Below are 19,053 nucleotides of genomic sequence, written 5' to 3'. Positions count from 1 at the left end.
GCGCCGTACACTACCACTGCACTGACATTCATTCATATCTTGTTCTTCACACCACACTTGGCACTTGCACTACCCATTAGCATAGATAAAACATACTCCCTTGTGTTGCTTAGGACGACTGCTTCACGACAGTTTGTCGTAGTCGTGAGATTATCGTACAGTGGGCGAGCTCTCATAAGATCCAATGGTCCACTGTTGAAATGTTGTCGTTCCGACACAGTGTCGTACGACCGAAATCGTATAGTGGGCAAGGGGCCATAGTCTATGCCACTAGTTACTAGATCCGACTCCGATGCGAGTACTGAATGCAGCTGTGTGGCCACAACACGTCGTTGGAACAGAGGCAAATTGTTATTGACACCAAACTCTAACGGGATTCAAACAATAATTCTTTTTTGGAATTGTTTGAAACCAACATTAAAATAATGTTGCAGTAAATTCATTCTATTTTACTAAACTTCTTAACATATAAAAACCATTTATCAGCACGACGGCCTTTGCAATTTTCAATAGTAAATATCGATTGGTCTCCATGGTAACAAAGAACAAACCCCCAAAGCTGTTGTTGAGGTCATTTTTTCAATGAGTTTCACCTTCTGAAATGAAAGTACCTAATTTGTTTAAGATGAAGTCTAATAATAATCAAGTTCATTTACATGATATAATTTATAGTTATTAGTGTGGCAAGGACTCTGTATACAGTCTTGTAATTATAAACACATAACGAAAACAGCCCAACTCATAGTAGTGTAGTAAAAATGTAATTTGATCATATTGTTTCTTACTTTAGAACATCTAAGGAATTTGTAACACCTAAAATATAATGATGATATAATGAAACTACAGTACGTTCTCAATGTTTTTTTAAAGGGAAGCAAAGAACATTTAGCATTGATAAAATTATTAGGAAAATCTGTAGAACAATAATCATTTGCTTCATATATTTTATGTAACATCAAATACCGTATGATGCAGAAAATAAGTTATAAGTAGCAAATTGTAAGTGTTTAAAAACATGTATATCTATTAAATAATTTTATGAAGTAATAATCATTACAATAATTATTAGGCCACCTTCTAAAGAATAGGCCTTAAGCCTATTCTTAAGTAACTAGTGTACCTGTTCCTTGAATTCCAGCAATTGCGAAGCATTACACGTGTTATTTTAAAACGAATAACAGTCATCATTTCTGATGACTTTAAAAGAGTCGACACAAAGATTATGGAAATACTCACGATGTACATAAAAGATCGATATATTCAACATTTCTTGTAAATATCTTATCATTTTTCAAAAGCTGATCTTGTTTTTTTAGTGTTTCTACAAATATTTTCCACTCATAGCCGCATTAGGTTGTCCATAATAACGGTTATATGAATTCTTAAAAAAACATTATTTATATTTCTTCTACTTGGTGGTGTTCTATGTCTTTCCTATGTTTCCATAGTTTTCAAATCGGCTCTTTCAATGATTGCTCATGAAATGCAGCACAGTGTTAATTCAGTTTTCTTTGTAGTATGTCAAATTGTCCAGGCTTTCTCGCTTTTTTCAATTGTAATATTTACGCCAAGCCAAATTCAAATATAGTAAATATTCCATTTCTACTAAGTCAGTAAATGTTTGTAGCACACTTGGCAGGGGAGAGGTGGGGACGAACATCGACGGGTTTGACACTCACATGACTACCACTCAACGTAACCGCAATGATGGTATCATTGTGTTTACTAACAAATCACTATCAGCTACTGCACGACAAATCACTCTGGGGGACGTTCATGGGTTATCACTGGACTTTGTGTACTGCAACAAGAACATTAATTTACTTTCACTTTACAGAACATTCGACAGCAATCCAGTACAATTCACTAGTGAACTTGAGACTTATTATCAGAACATAGATAGAAACAAAATGTGCATTTAGGTGACATGAATTTAAACCTTTTGAACAAGGATATACTAATTGACCTCTACTTCCCAGTTTACTTGGCTCCGGCCTTGTACAGTGTGTGGACAGACCGACTAGAGTTACAATATATCCTGTTGTACACAGGACACTGCCTCCTGCATTGATCACATATTTGTACGGTACAGTACTGTGACTGCTGTCCTGTGCGCGCTGCTATACTGCACACTGCCTCACCGAACCGACCGACCGGCGACCACTATGCCACCCGATGCCACCGCCCTCACTATTAATACATGACACTGCATACACACATGCACACACACTCAACATTCACACTGCAACCGGACCTCCTCAAACTTACCTTGATCACACCCTACTCACTCAAAATCTTTCTCAGACCGACTGGGGACCTGTCCTAAACTGTCTAGATGTCAACCTGTGCTCCAAACTCTTTTACAAAAACCTTGGATTTTCTAAAAAAATCCATAAAAACCAATAACTACAAGATCATCTAGACGTAAGAGAATTAAACCGTGGAATACAGACAGTTTGGTCACATCAATACGTACTAGAGACAAATTAAGTAAAGCTGCACGCCGTCAACCATTTAATGGTAATCTACTCTACAAAACTTATTACCGGAATTACAGACAAAACCTAAGCAGTCTATTAAAAAGAGCCAAAAGAGATTTTTACAGGGAAAGACTCAACCAGTACAGTTAAAATCCTAAACTATTTTGGGGACTGATCAATGATCTTGCTGGCAGATCATTATTCGAGCCTTTGCACTCTGTTCTTAAAAAATAGAAAAGTACGATTCAGTATTAAACGACAAGCTCAACAAACCTCAAAAGGATTCAGAACTAGGTACGGGGGGCCTAATATTATTATTTATAAATATAACATAATAGATTGCATATAATATTTATGCATCCAAACTATAAAAAAAACTGTTTTTAATAGTTTGGATAAAAGGCAAACGGAGTGTCTGTCTGTTGTAAAATAGTATTTGGAGTATGATTCCAGACATCCCTCTAACAAAGTAACATAATCATAAATAAATAACTTAGGCCCTATCTAATCAATGCTAATACCCATTGCAGAATAACAATCCAATGTACCGGTACTGCTGTAGACGTAATTGATAACGGATAACGTAAAACTAAACAATATAACGTGTAGATATAAACCCAATTACAATACATTACGCTACACAAAGAACAATATTGCATGTATCGCTCAAATATCACTTACATCCACAGCTAACCGATAGAGCAACCAGCAACGCAACAATAACTATGTCAGCAGTAAGAACATGGTTTTCTCACCCCCAACGTGGTGAAGAATAGTCTCAAGGCCAAGAGTTTTGACATGCGCATGCACATGCACTGAATGTGAAGGTTCTTCGCCCCCGCCAAAACTGTTTCGCGCGTTATCCTATTGCGATCTCTGTTCTCAAAATTTAATTAAAATAAATACGAGGAGTTAGCCCGTCCTACGTACGGTAATCAAGTACTCAATCAAAACTGTGTATAATTCAGAACAGCTAGTTTACACGTATAAAGACAAATTTTATTACAGATTTAATGTGAAAAATCATCTTGTAAACAAATGTTGCGTGACCAAATATGTTTTTATCCCGTCATAGTCCTATGCGATATGCATTTTAAATCCGATAACTTTACAATAAAACAGCAATTGTGACGATGTGAAAAGCGTTGAAGTGAGTTTGCGACTAATTCGCACACTGATCGTAAGTAGCCTACGGTAGAAAGAGTAATTATCAATTGAGATGTGTATAGGCCTAGTCAACGATATTACCTTCCATCGCATACCTGCCTCTTCCATAACTATTATCACCACAATACAATTACTCATACTGCACACAATTTCCAGTAGGTCTGAATAGAAACCCTATAAAATAAAGCGAAAATAAACTTCACAGCACACATAATTTAACGTTGGCGTTCTGACATCATTAAACTAATCATTAAAACCTAACATATCCTTTACTAGCTGTTGTATCCGTGCTTTGCAACGGGAAGAGGACACAAAATAGAAACATTTTAATCTTTACATCTGTTGCATATAATAGCATATAATGTTGCACATTCACCAACGCTTTTAGAAACAAAATTAAACTTTTACGGCCTTAATAAAAACGTTTAAGTTATGACTTTTAAATCTGGTAAGTAGTGGATACCACCATTTTGATTTGATTAATTTAAAATCTTAAATTTAAAAATTTAAGCCCAGTCAGTTCAATAGTTTATGCGCCTATTAGTAACACACATACAGACAGACACCACTAGATTTTTATATAATCTATATAATAATTAATCTATGTCATCCATCTGTATGTCTTTGGATAAAACCCGTCTGAGATTGTGGTGGAAATTTAAAATCACGATTCCTGATGATTCTTGATCACTTTTTTATGATATCAATATTTTCGGGCCTAATCCAAAAAAAGTTTAAGCAGTCAAACATTAATGGTAAACTAAATAAAGCTACCAAGATGAATTAAAACATGTCAAAATATTTATTTTCCTTCTCTTTTTTCAAAAAGTTGAGAAGTGAAATAATTTGCATATCCGTTCAATGACCCATAATTTGCATATCTATTAAGAGACTATAAATTCTGCTATGTTGATTATGCCTACAGTTACCAAGCTTATTAATAGATCATTATTTTATTTACATCAAAACGTTTCTTCCTTAGTTTTATAATAATTTATACGAACTACTTGAGGAATTACATGGTCTAAAAATATAACCAATTAATTGTACTCTTAAGGTAAGGTAGGTTAGAGGTAAGTTTGACGGGTGTGCGATCGGGCGAGCGCAATGCTTGGGCTCGAAGAGTAAAAACACCGGCGGCGTGTTGCAAAGAATAAGCAGAGCGCATTCGCCGGGCCGTCTGTGGGTGGCTGGTAGGTGCAGTGGTTGTGGGGGAGGGAGAGGGTTGTGGGGGGAGGTATACGCAACGCACGGCGGTTACGTCATGCCATTACGTGCGTGTGCGCGCGCTGCGCTGGAGGAGGAGCAAGATCGAGTTTCAAGCCACGGCCGCCAGGAGCGACACTGATTGGAGGGTTACTCTACTAGTTCGGCTGAAATCGTTGGCGATGGATTTAGGATTTTATTTTAGTACACGATAGGATGTCTGATATTAGGAACCGACTCTTGCGTACAAAATACGTATTTTTTATTCTCTATTCAATACACTGATCAGGCTCAGCTCGTTACCCAGAATTCCCTCAGTGTATAATCCAGTGCTCCAGCTCCAGTCAGTCTCAGTCAACACAAGTGTTGGAATGGAAAAGTGTTTGTTTTTGATGAGTTACAGATGTGGCAGCAGGACTAGCAGAGCAGGAGTCACACTGAGTTGTGGTATTGCTGGTGTTTTAAATACCTCTACCGGCTTTACAGTCACTTTGGATCAGGTATTCTGGGTGAGAAAAGATTAGTTTTCCTCTTCAAGCTCCCTCACTTCCATTCGAAGTGGAGATGGGTTTCTAACTTGATCTCATTAGCGACCAGGACATAACCAACGAACAGGCAGTCGAGTCGGCCATTTTATTTTTATGACAGTCGACAGTTGAGTTTGAGAGTAAACAGTGTAATCGAGATCAACAAACTACCAAACTACGTGTATTTACTATTTAGCATTATACTAGAACTGTTCGAGGTAAGTACTTCTATACTTTTAGGTAATTTATTAACTGTTAAAAATATTAATTAGCCTAAATCTCCTAGTTATTTATAATCACGTAATTTTGTTGACAAATTCGTTTTCTAACCAAGTCCTAAAGCACGGGTCACACTAGGCTGGCATCAGCGGCGAATTGAAAGAAGCCGCTACTGTCAGCTTGATGTGACCACAAAATTTGCAGCTGGTATTGCTAGCCGGCGAGTATTTGTCAGCGGCTTGCGAAGTTGGACATGTTCAACTTTTGGTAGCGAGGCAGCGGCGACTAGAGGTCACGTGACCACTCGCACTCGCTGAAACCAGCGAGCAGCGTAGTCTGACCACCTCTAGAAGCGTGCCAGCGGCGACCAAAGGTAATATCCTAATCCAGCTTGGTTTAACACAAAAGGACAAAAGCAACTGTCTCATATGTGACTGGTGACTGGTGACATTCGTAAAACATTTTGGTATGTTTCTGATTCTTTTTTTAGTGCGTTTAAAAACGTGGTATTTTTAAAAAGTATTTTTATTTGTAAATTATTCGTAACCAAGACCTGATCCACTAACGTCTCTTCTTGCGGTTAAGCATCTTTTAATAAAATAATTTCTCTTTCACACACATCCTCAATATTAAGTGCTGGATGAGGACCCAAAAAAGGACACAATGGCAACAAGAACTTAGCTTAAAACTTAAACTTTAAACTTAAAGTAGGCCTAGTATTGTAGCATAGAAATTACTGAGCTTAGGTGGTTGGGGAAGCAGGTTAGGCCTATTGATTTCTTAAATTTATTCCAATAACTAAACGTGCTTGTGGGACGTTTCTTTATAGAAGTAAGAACATCAAATAATCAGCTTACAGTGATTTGTTACAAAACCTCAAAGCTGTTCTTTTCCTTCTCACACTCACACATCGTTAATATCGCGATCACCAGTACCAGTGGCTGACAAGCAGCCTAGTGTGACCCGTGGAAAAGCCGCTGCTTGGTGGTGCTGGTGCCAGCCGCTGATCACTAGCGGCTGGCGAGCAGCCTAGTGTGACCCGTGCTTTAGTTATGTTCACTATGTTGATGAGCAGTTTATAAACATAAATCCTAAGTATAAACAAATTGGAAAAAAATCGGCTCCTGAGGGTAACTGGGTAGGCCTACAGTTTCTTAACTGGGCTATTCTAATATCTATTGAAACCATCGATTCGATTAGTAACTTAAACCTTCATGCGATTTTTTCACCGTCAGCAAGTTTGGTTGGTTAGGTTAGGTTATGATAGTTTAATTTTATAATAGATAGCCTATATTTAAAAATATCGATTATTAATCAATATTTTCAATTCGATAGTTTCAATCGATGTAGGCTAAGCATAGCCCAGTTAAAAAACTGTACCCGGGTAACTTACCTTTCAGTCAATAATAATCAGCATGTAATAAGCATCTTGTCGCATGTATCACAATGTAAAACGATTGTAAAAAATGGTGTTTGCCGTAAAAATAAATAAATAAATATGAATAAGTAACCTCTGAGGCCGGGTACAGTTTCTTAACTGGGCTATGCTAGCCTAATATTGATTGAAACTTCAAATTGAAAATATTGATTTAATAATCAATATTTTTAAATATATCAATTATGAAATAAAACTAAGTCATCACAACCTAACCAACCAAACTTGCTGATGGTTAAAAAATTGCATGAAAATTTACTAATCGAATCGATAGTTTCAATCGATATTAGTATAGCCCAGTTAAGAAACTGTACCCCCTAGGGCTTTAAATCTAGTGCTTTTAACCTGGTTAGGCCTAAGTTGATGGTTTTCTGGTACAGTAATAGGCCTAACTTAAGCTAAGTTAGCGCTCAATGAAGGCAAAACACTTTAGGAATATTGTTTAGTCCAAGCAAGAAGGCTCATGAGTGAATTTCCCTTAGAAACTCCGATAGCATAGCCTACATTTGACTGGTCATAGACTAAGTAAGACTCAGAAATGTTTTCCTGTTTCAGGTGTAAGGTTTTCAACTGCCTAACTTAGGCCTACCTATTGAAGTACAGTTGTTAATAAATTCTCTGTACACGAGCCCATTTCAAGTGGAAAAGTTTTGCCTGTAACTTAACTGGTAAGTTACAGTATGTGACTTAAGTTAAGTTTGCTGTTTTGTTTTTGCATGGCTTGCTGAGTTTGATCTTAAGATTTTCTTAGGATAGACTTCTGTGTCTGTTGTCCAAAACAACCGAATGAAAATATCAATCGATATATCGAATGAAACAACCGAATAATCGATAAGTTTTTTAATTTGGTTATTTTTGACAACAGATAAACTTACCCTTTTTTTAACTTAGGACATTTTTCCAAGTTAAGTTAATGTACGGCACCTAACTTATGTGTGATTTGTTAATTTATTTTTTCTGCATGGTTTTTTGCTGTGTGAGTTTCATTTTTTTAAGTTAATTTATTATTTGAAATGATTTGATCATTTATTTTAGCAGTCAAGTTATTTGTATGTATGAGGCAAAGCCTATTGTATTTTTTGTACTGAATGGCAAATCAAGCTTTTGATTCTTTTGAACCTAACTTACATAGGCCTACGGATAAAACGTTAAGGTAGACCGATTAAAGGTCTAGGCCTAGGCTACTTCCAGTGCCAAACGAGACATTTTGTGAATTGTGAACGTAAGGCTACAAAGTTACCTAATGGGCTCAGTTTCTAGTTTATGATTAAAAAACCATCTGTAGCCTATGCTTGGGGAAAGTTTTAATGGGGTTTTCTTGGATTTGTTTTCCTTATTTCAATGGAAGGGTAGACTTTCATAGGTAAGGCCAAGAACAACAGATTGAAAATATCGTATCGATTATTCGGTACAGGTATCGATTATTTCATTCGATTAGTTAGGTTAGGTAACCTAACTACCAACTAAGTTAACTACTAACAACTAACCTCAAACCTAACCAACCAAACTTGATATATAGATCGATAAATTCATTCAGTTATTTTTGGCCCCATTTATGAAAGTCTACCCTAAGTTAATAGACTTAATCTTAATTAGGCCAAGCATTAACAATTATTTAGATTTTTACTAGCATTTATCTTAATTAGACTACCCAGCATAACTTAGACCCAAAAACACATTCAAACTTGGGACCAAGGGGGAATCAGGGTTTATTGGATAGTTATAAATTAGTGGCTGTAGGCTAGGCCTAGATCGGTATAACTTTTTGTCCTAGGAAGCTAGGCACGAGCCCGGGATTGTGTTTCACATTACTTCAGGCTAGACCTAGGCGTTGTAGATAAAATCCATTGGTGATTTGGCGGGATTTAAACCTGGGACGTCAGGTAGTCCTGTGCTCTAAACCAACAAACTAGACCAGCACGCTCCCCTCGGTATAGGGGCTTACTATTAAGCTATTTATAGGTACCGGTACCTTTGGCCTAACTTATTTGGAAAAAATATTGTGTTTTTTTACAATAAAAATATTAGGTCTACCCTATTAAGTTAATAGGCCTAAGTTACAGCACTAATTTAAGTTAAGATGTGGTTAGTCCTAGGTTGGTTTGTTATCTTAGGCCTAACATAAGTTAACTTACCCGTGTTAGCCTTGCTTAAAATCCTGTTAAATTAAGTTACATTCTCAATTTTTTATTTTCGATGGTACATTAGCCTACTTAAGTTAGGTTATAGGCCTACCTGAATGCTGGAGATTATAGGCCTAGGTAGACTTGTGTGAACCTGGCAATAACTCCAGCAATAAGTAGTGCGCGCGCCCGATAAAATCTATTGCTTTCCGTTTCACGGGAAAATACTGCTGCGTACCATATTACTGATAATGTCACCAGATAGAGGACACTTTAACAGACACGACAGTATCAATATCATGTACCTGGGGGATAAGTTAGCGGGGGTGAAGTCAGCAATCGGTAGTGAGCGCGCCTTATAAAATCTATTGCTGGCCGTTTTGCGGGAAAATACGGCCGCGTACCATATTACCGATAATGTCACCAGATAGAGGATACTTTAACTGTCGTGTCCTTTAATGTGTCCTCTATCTGCTGACATCATCAGTAATAAGGTACGCGGCCAAATTTTTCCGCTAAACGGCCAGCAATAGATTTTATCAACTTATTGCTGACTTTACCCCCCCCCCCTTACTTATCCCCCAGGTACATGATATTGATACTGTCGTGTCCGTTAAAGTGTCCTCTATCTGCTGACATCATCGGTAATATGGTACGTGGCCGTATTTTCCCGCAAAACGGCCAGCAATAAATTTTATTGGCCCGCACCACTTATTGCTGTAGTTATTGCCAGGTTCACACCAATCCTAGGTAGGGCTAATTTACCTTACTTTTGAAGTTATGAAGTTTGAAGTTATCAGCCCTTATTTAGTACTGAACACTCTAAAACAAGTCCTTGTTGTACATAAATATGAATTTTAATTTAACCCTCAGTCAAAAGCTTAATTTCTTAAATATAAATTCACTGTTAGTGTGTTAGTACACTCCAGATTAATCAAGGGTGTTGGGACTGCTTGGCTACACTCACTCAGTTACCTACCGAGAATCTCAGATAACACAGAGAGGTTGTATAGATTTTTAGGTTAGGGGTTGTACTTGGAAGTAGTGATGTGACGAGTCGAGTTGACTCGAGCCAAGAACCGAGTCGAGTCAACTCGAGTCATCTCATTCACAACTCGAGTTGGTACGAACTCATACGGAGATTGCCGAAGCTACACGAACTCAGAACGTAACGAGTCCGACTCGCAAAACTTAAACGCCAATGGCTCACAGCCTCAAAGCGAGCCAAGAAACTGAAGTCATACGGAGAAAGCTGAACCTTTATGAACTCGGGACATAACGAGTTGACTCGGTTGACTCGCGAAATGTAAACGCTATACGTAAAGGCTATCGTTTTCCGACTGAAAAAATATATATACAGTCGATACAGTATAAATTTAAGCCTGTAACGACCTCGGATAATCAGGAGTGTACTATATTGATTTTCTGTAACTGCTCCGATTCCTAACAAAATGTAGGCCTAACTTCTGCAAATTAACTTTACTAAAGCCGACATGGTTGGGCTGAGATATCTAGAGTAGAGTTACATTAATCATTGTGTTGAAATATGAATACATTAGCTATAATGTTACAGTACACTTAATTACAGTTTACTTAGCCTAAACTAGACCTTCAGGGCCAAGGTAACTTATAATTTACCGTGAACCTAGGATAATACGGAGTTCATGTGTATGTTAAGGTTTAATAAGCTTTAATGACCACTGTAAAATTTACTAGGCTCCTAATAAGGTTGTGCTAACAAATATACAAGTTAGAACAATAAAAGTGTTTCAAAATTAACTTACAAATATATTTTAAATAACAAATCTTATGCATTTCATTACTTGACCACATACATAGAAATTAAACCTTTAATGAACTAACCACCGTAAATAACCCAGATTTCCGTAAAACCGGGGCACAATTGAGAGTGTACTTTAGTTAGTGGTGGTTATGGTTAGTTTGTTTTGTATCAGGTTAGGAATTGTTATTGTAGGTTGATATATTTAAGACCTCACCTACCTTATCTTTACTGTACCTCTTTAAATGCTTTCAAACCAATCCTAATGCAATTTATCTCAACGTAACATTTCTTAACCTGACCAAACCAAACATTTAAGCATAGCTTAGACTATCAATATTCCTCATTCAACCTATTTTAACCAAATACATTTTAGATAAATATGGACATATAATGTTAAAATAAATACATTTTGAAATACATAAGAAGAAATCATTAGATAACATTAACAGAGAAATATAAAAAATTGGCTTAAAGCGTTGATATGTTCAAGGAGGGGGGGGGGGATAGCCTCAAAATAATGGCACTGAAATATACTTAAAAAAAGTAGGTTTGTCATTGTCCCGAATGTATTCATGTGTTGACTTTGTGGGTTGATGTAAATATTAATAATATTATATTCTCTCCAAATCTGTTTGTTCATGTTCCAGGCTAATTATTTGCGGGCAGTTGGTGGAGCAAGTGTAGAGGACCTGACGAGAAGGATTCTAGCCTACATTTTCACAAACGATTAAGCAAATTTTACTATGTCATATAACTTAAGGGCACACTAGCTTTACCACACAGGGACTAAGTATTGTGTTAACTTTGCTGTGTACATGTTTTTTAATTACAATAGTAAAAACAAAATTAAGCAGTGTATTCTATATTATTTTTCAGTTTAAAAATGGAACTATTTATTTTTTCATTCATGTAGTGCATGACTATTGCAGAAATGACTATTGTAAATATTGTACAATTGATGGAAAAATAACATATTCTTATTCTTACAACAAACAGCCTATGAGTTTTTTTCCCATTCCCTGTCTCAATCAATTGATGGTAAACAAAAACTGAATAGTTGTGTAACATTACAAAATAGTACTAATATTGTGTCTTAAAATTTTATTAGTTGGGCTTAATGTGTTTCTTATCTTGAAAAAGTATTTTGTTCTAATAATTTAATTGGATAAAATAAATCTTTATACGATAAACGAAAAACTAAAGACAGTTGAAAGGCCTGCTCACCGCTTACACATGATAAAGGTTGTTGACAAAATGATGGGAGAATGTATGTGTCAGAATGCTGATACCATTTATTTTCTGGTGGTGTCAAGTTTGTTGCGCTGTTTTGCCTCATAAATTGCACTAGTATCAAAAGTAATTATGAGCCATATCTGGGTTTGGAACCTAAAGAATATTTCCTTTGAAGTTTAGGGTGTCAAAACAGTCCCAACAAACTTGACGCCAACGGAAATACGGGCAAGTAAACATGGCGGCTGTTTAAAATTTTGTTTCTTAAATTACTCGAAAACCGTTGATTTTACAAAAATTTTACAAGAATAAGTTTTTTAAGGCAATTTTATTACAAATCGATCGACACCTTAATCTTGAAGATCGAACGAGTATTAACTGAGATATGGCAGTTTTAGTGATACGTGACCGCCGGATATTAGTTGCAGCGCATGCTGAAAGCGGTAATTTTTTTGTAGCTTTGTCTAGTTGTCATAAATGTTTGTGCAAAGTTTACGCATAAAAAATAAAACTACACTACTATGTTTAGATATTATCTGTATTTCTAGGTGACATATGTACATATTATATACATATTATTTACTTTCTAATACGTATTATATACAAATTATTTACTCTGGTCGAAAGTGTTTAATACGTATTATATACATATTTGTGCTGCCTGGGTTACTCGGTCCATCAAACTGCTCTTCTTTAAACCTAATTGTCCCAAAATAGTAGTACTCTGGTTTTTAGTGTATACAAATTTCCAAAATCTGATTTGATTTTACTCTCCTGTTAATATAACAGGATCACCCTGTGTGATCAACTCAAGGAGGCCACCATTGGGATTTCGGAAACGGTAAGAATTAGAGAAAACTTTAAATGGGGGACATTCCTTTATTTTTTGTGTCAGTTAAAATATGATTTTAGTTTTTCAAAATTCAGCCGCCATTTTCCAAAATGGCGGCCAACTTTGAAATTTCTTATGGAACACCCTGTATTTTATCGTGTTTTCGGAAAGAACATGTAATTTAAAAACTTTTTTATTCGTGACATTTTTTCGATGAACCCACTCGTTTAGGAGTTACAGCCTCTGGAAAAATGACTTCCGGTGTACATTTTACATCATGTAGCTAAAAAAAAAGTAGGTTTATAGCGAAAATGCGAGGAGAAAATAAGTCAAATAAGTCTTAAAATTGCATCCACATTCCAAAAAGTCCATAAAATTCGTTAAAAATATTAATTCTATTATTTAAAAATGGTGGCCATTTTCCAAAATGGCGGCAAACTTGAAAAGTGGAAAACTGTGTATTTTATGGTCTTAATGGAATGTGGATGCAATTTTAAGACTTATTTGACTTATTTTCTACTCGCATTTTCGCTATAACCCTACTTTTTTTGGAGCTACATGATGTAAAATGTACACCGGAAGTCATTTTTCCATAGGCTGTAACTCCTAAACGAGTGGGTTTATCGAAAAAATGTCACGAATAAAAAAGTTTTTAAATTACATGTTCTTTCCGAAAACACGATAAAATACAGGGTGTTCCATAAGAAATTTCAAAGTTGGCCGCCATTTTGGAAAATGGCGGCTGAATTTTGAAAAACTAAAATCATATTTTTAACTGACACAAAAAATAAAGGAATGTCCCCCATTTAAAGTTTTCTCTAATTCTTACCGTTTCCGAAATCCCAATGGTGGCCTCCTTGAGTTGATCACACAGGGTGATCCTGTTATATTAACAGGAGAGTAAAATCAAATCAGATTTTGGAAATTTGTATACACTAAAAACCAGAGTACTACTATTTTGGGACAATTAGGTTTAAAGAAGAGCAGTTTGATGGACCGAGTAACCCAGGCAGCACAAATATGTATATAATACGTATTAAACACTTTCGACCAGAGTAAATAATTTGTATATAATACGTATTAGAAAGTAAATAATATGTATATAATATGTACATATGTCACCTAGAAATACAGATAATATCTAAACATAGTAGTGTAGTTTTATTTTTTATGCGTAAACTTTGCACAAACATTTATGACAACTAGACAAAGCTACAAAAAAATTACCGCTTTCAGCATGCGCTGCAACTAATATCCGGCGGTCACGTATCACTAAAACTGCCATATCTCAGTTAATACTCGTTCGATCTTCAAGATTAAGGTGTCGATCGATTTGTAATAAAATTGCCTTAAAAAACTTATTCTTGTAAAATTTTTGTAAAATCAACGGTTTTCGAGTAATTTAAGAAACAAAATTTTAAACAGCCGCCATTTTGTTTTATGAATTTGAAAAATCGTCATAATTTTTTTGTAGCTTTGTCTAGTTGTCATAAATGTTTGTGCAAAGTTTCAACTTCGTATGTTTAACCAATCTTAAAAAAAAAATTAATAAGTGAAAAAAACAAAATGGCGGCTATCTGAGTAAATAAGGACTTCCGGACAATTTAAATATGATATTTAGATATGTTTCTTACCCAGGAACAATGCCCTAAAATATTGGTAGAGAGTTCCGGGACACCCTGTATATATACAGGGTGTTTGTGAACTCTCTCGAAAAAATTCACAGGATTATTCCTTGGGTTAATACATGAATATTTTACTTTATAAACATGGGTCGCCGGAGCCTCGTTTTCCGCCTGTCTGTCTGTATGTGTTTTTTATAAATAACCTTATAACTCGAGTTTGAATCAAGGTACAAACTTTAAATTTGACACACTTGTGTATTTTTACGTGGTACACAAACATGGAAAATTTCATTTTGTTGACTATAGCCGTTTCAAAACGGCGGCCATCTAAAATCTTTGACCTAAAATTACATGAAAACCACTAGAGCTACAAAAAAAAAAACACAAGAATAACAAAATGTTGGAAATTTTATGCCAAATCAAATGACACATAGATCTTAAAGATCGAACAACAAACAGCTGAGTTATTAATTTTTTAAATAATTATTAATAACTTCTTTACTGGCTTTTAATTGTTGTTTATTCTTTAAAATCATCTGATCCTTTCTAAATTGTTACAAAAATGTAAGACAGCTGGTTGGACAGATGATTTTGAGATGACTATTGAGATCTGTTTAAGGTTACGTAATGTACTCTGTATCAGATGATTTTGATGAATAAACAATAACAATTAGAAGCCAGTAAAGAAATTATTAATTATTTAAAAAATTAATAACTCAGCTGTTTGTCCGATCTTTAAGATCTAGGTGTCATTTGATTTGGCATAACATTTTCTACATTTTGTTATTCTTGTGTTTTTTTTGTAACTCTAGTGGTTTTCATGTAATTTGAGGTCAAAGATTTTAGATGGCCGCCATTTTGAAACGGCTATAGTCAACAAAATGAAATTTTCCATGTTTGTGTACCACGTTAAACTGCACAAGTGTGTCAATTTTAAAGTTTGTACCTTGATTCAAACTCGAGTTATAAGGTTATTTATAAAAAACACATACAGACAGACAGACGGAAAACGAGGCTCCGGCGACCCATGTTTATAATGTAAAATATTCATGTATTAACCCAAAGAATAATCCTGTAAATTTTTTCGAGAGAGTTCACAAACACCCTGTATATATATATATATATATATATATATATATATATATATATATATATATATATATATATATATATAAATTTGAACGGATGGTTTTTTGGGTTTTTTGGCCTGAGTGTAGGACTTTCGGCCTGGGGTGATTATGAGAAACTTACCCTCCGCAACAAACAATAGGGAACGTGGGTAGCTCTGAGTCTGCTGTCCCCAAAAGATTCCCTATAGGTAAATTTGAAAAGATTTTGTGGGTAAGAGGGAAGTAGGGAAGGGGTGATATGGGGTGTTTGACACAGCAAGCTGGTCAAAAACTATGAATAGGATTAGGTACGGTACTTCCAAGAAGGACCCAGAGCACTCCGGAGCAAGAGCAGGTATTAGATGGATTTAAATCTAAGTTTGGGCTAGTTTAGTTACAAACACCGTGCTAAAAGTTGTATATTTAAACAGTTTTTAACCAATTTTAACGACGATTTGACGACATATGTGTCACCTCAGTTCAGAAAAAAACAGTGGATATGTATAAATTGACCATCGTAATATTAGTTATAGATATTATAGTTTTGTATATACATTATAGCTTTTATAGATAGGCTACTGCAGAAGGTGGGGCCACCATCCGCCTATTGTCACTATAGCTTTCATAAATCACAAACGTTGACGAATTAGTCTCACTTAATATGATTTTAAGGCTTGTTTACATAAGAATCCATCCACTCAATAGTACAAAAATATTATCAATACAACAGTATATTATTACAGTGATACAATCAAATTTTAAGTAAACGGTTATGGCCATTTACCAAATAAAAATATAGGCATATGGCATATCAAAATGAAGCTTAGAGTGTGTAGATTTTGCCGAAAAGTATTGATATGGACGAACTCCCTAAGGGCTCTGCCCCACAGGCTGATTTTCAAAAGGCTACGCCTTGCATGTTTTGGAAGTTATTATTTGATTAATTTAGTGAACAACAGCTGGCCAATGCAATCGACAGTATACTTTGTTTGTTTACATTTTTGTTTACTTATTTTATTATTTACTTTTACGTTCTTAAAAGAGTCGCGGTGAATGGACAGTGAAGCTATTTATAGCTGTTTGTTACAAGTGAGTAACTAAAGGTGTTCGAACCATGATGACTATGAGATTAACAAACAATGTATGTTGTTCGTTCCAAGAGGTTGTCACCGATCTTTAACAGATCGCAATTTCATTGAAAAGTATTAAAGATGTCGTGAAAGAGAGCTGCGTGTTCAGGTACAACCTCGGCCAACCTCAGGACGTAAGGTATGAAGGTTCCACTGCCTTTAACATCCTTTCACATGAAAATTTCTCGAACTTGGGCCCTTTAAATGAAATATAAAGTCAAAGTTGATTAAATTAATTTAATGGTGGTTTCTGTTCACCCGTGAATTCACGGGTAGAACCTCTTGTTTCAGTTTAAAGTGTGAATTGTAGTTTAACAGCTGAATGTACATTCGTAGTACATTCATTCAGATAATTTAAACAAGAGACGTAGTATAAAAATAATGATAGGCCTACTTTAATTAAATTACAGTCTGGTGTAAAGTAAACAAAAAACTGCAGTGTTTAAAATAATGTTTACCTAAACAAACTTCTGGTAGTGTCCTATTTACAAGCAAATACAAAGTGAAAGTAAATAACAATTTGTTATGTAAAAACCAGATAAACACTAAGTATAAAATACGAAATTAAAAACTAAACCAATGTAACAAGAGACAAGTATGTTATAAAAATGTGTTTAAAATATAATCCTATATATTTAATTAACAGTCTGGTGTATTGGTACAACAAAATATTAAAATTAAACTTGTAACTGCAGTGTTTAACACGTTCGCTACTGAGCGTCGCATATATGCGACGCCGCGGTCATTGCCACAGACCAACGATACCGAGGTATACATTTGAATCTTACACATAGACCGACTGTCACTTAGATAACAGTACACACAGACCACGGGCGAAAACCTGTAAAACAGCGATCATTTACATTGTAATACGCTACAATGGTGTTTGTAAATAAATTATTCTTGTTTATTTGTATTTTTTATAACCTTTTGTAATGTCGCATATTTGCGACGCCCGGTCTACAGCGAAGACAATAATGAAAATTATCATAGTTTTCTTGAAATAGACTAAACGTCGCATATATGCGACAGTAAATTTGTTTGTGTTTTAAGGTGAAAGTAAGTAAAGAAATAAACAGATTATTCAAGAACAGTTTATAACTGAACAAATATAAAAGCTACATAGGATAATGCAGCATACATACTGCATACATACATAAAGTGATGCAGAAAAGTAAAGACCAGTTTTTCCAACTATTATATGACGTCACCAATCATCATATCCACAGACCAAGCGACGCAGTTGTGCGTCAGACATCTCTGTAGACCACTGCAGGGAATTCAGTGCCTTCAAATAGACCACTACAAAGATATAAGCATTTTAATAACATTAGAACCCCGACGCAAATATGCGTCGGCAGTCTATTTTAATGTGACTAGCCGTCGCATATATGCGACGGCAGTCCATGGGTGGAAACCGGCCGTCGCATATGCGCGTCGCTGGTCCATGTGAATGGAAAATTTCGTACTATTGCAGTAGCGAACGTGTTAAATGATCAATTACTACAAAAAGGCTTCTAGTGATGTAGATATTTACAATCAATAAAAGAAATTTACAGTTTGTTATATACAAAATCAGAAAATTCAGTTGGGTGGAATTAAATGCCCCTATGCATTTCATTCAACAATTAATTAATGTAATTTGCAATTTAATAATTGGAACACACAATTCAACATTGTGCATTTCCAACAAAAATTATGTTGGATGGAATTAAATGTACTGTTGTTATTAGGTGAAATAACACAGAACAAGTAAGTATCAAAATTAAACTTTTACGGCCAAAATTTAGCGTACGCAGCCAACGAAATTAAGTATTCGAGTTAAAATTACTACAAGTATTTTGCATTTAAAGGTTTCGTAATACAGTAAAGTTAAATAGACACCTTCTAGTTATGAAATGCACTATTTTGTATTGTTTTACTACCTTACACAAACATCTGTTACTTTTATATTTAGTGTTCGCGGCCAACGAAATAAAGAATTCAAGTTCAAATTACTACAAGTATTTTACATATAAATGTTTCGTAATACAGTACTGTTAAATAGGTACCCTCTAGTGATGAAATGCACTATTTTTTATTGTTTAACTACTGTACACGAACATCTGTTACATATTTAGCGTTCGCGGCCTAAGAAATAATGAATTCAAGTTCAAATAACTGCAAGTATTTTACATTTAAATTTGT

At 35.2% G+C, this 19,053-nt stretch overlaps 1 long non-coding RNA gene across 1 annotated transcript; it reads left to right on the top strand.

The window, feature by feature from the left end:
• The first annotated feature begins 7,600 nt into the window (after positions 1–7,600).
• LOC128997734 (uncharacterized) lies at positions 7,601–11,933 on the top strand. The gene is made up of 2 exons (XR_008491137.1): positions 7,601–7,702; positions 11,588–11,933. It is a non-coding gene; the product is annotated as an uncharacterized LOC128997734 (long non-coding RNA).
• The last annotated feature ends 7,120 nt before the right edge of the window (positions 11,934–19,053 follow it).

This window comes from Macrosteles quadrilineatus, unplaced genomic scaffold (genome assembly GCF_028750875.1).
Source record: "Macrosteles quadrilineatus isolate MER2022 unplaced genomic scaffold, UCM_ALF_1.0 Scaffold_7__1_contigs__length_78375512, whole genome shotgun sequence".
NCBI lineage: Eukaryota > Metazoa > Arthropoda > Insecta > Hemiptera > Cicadellidae > Macrosteles > Macrosteles quadrilineatus.
The sequence above is the reverse complement of the archived record's forward strand: the minus strand, read 5'-3'. Positions and strand labels throughout refer to the sequence as shown.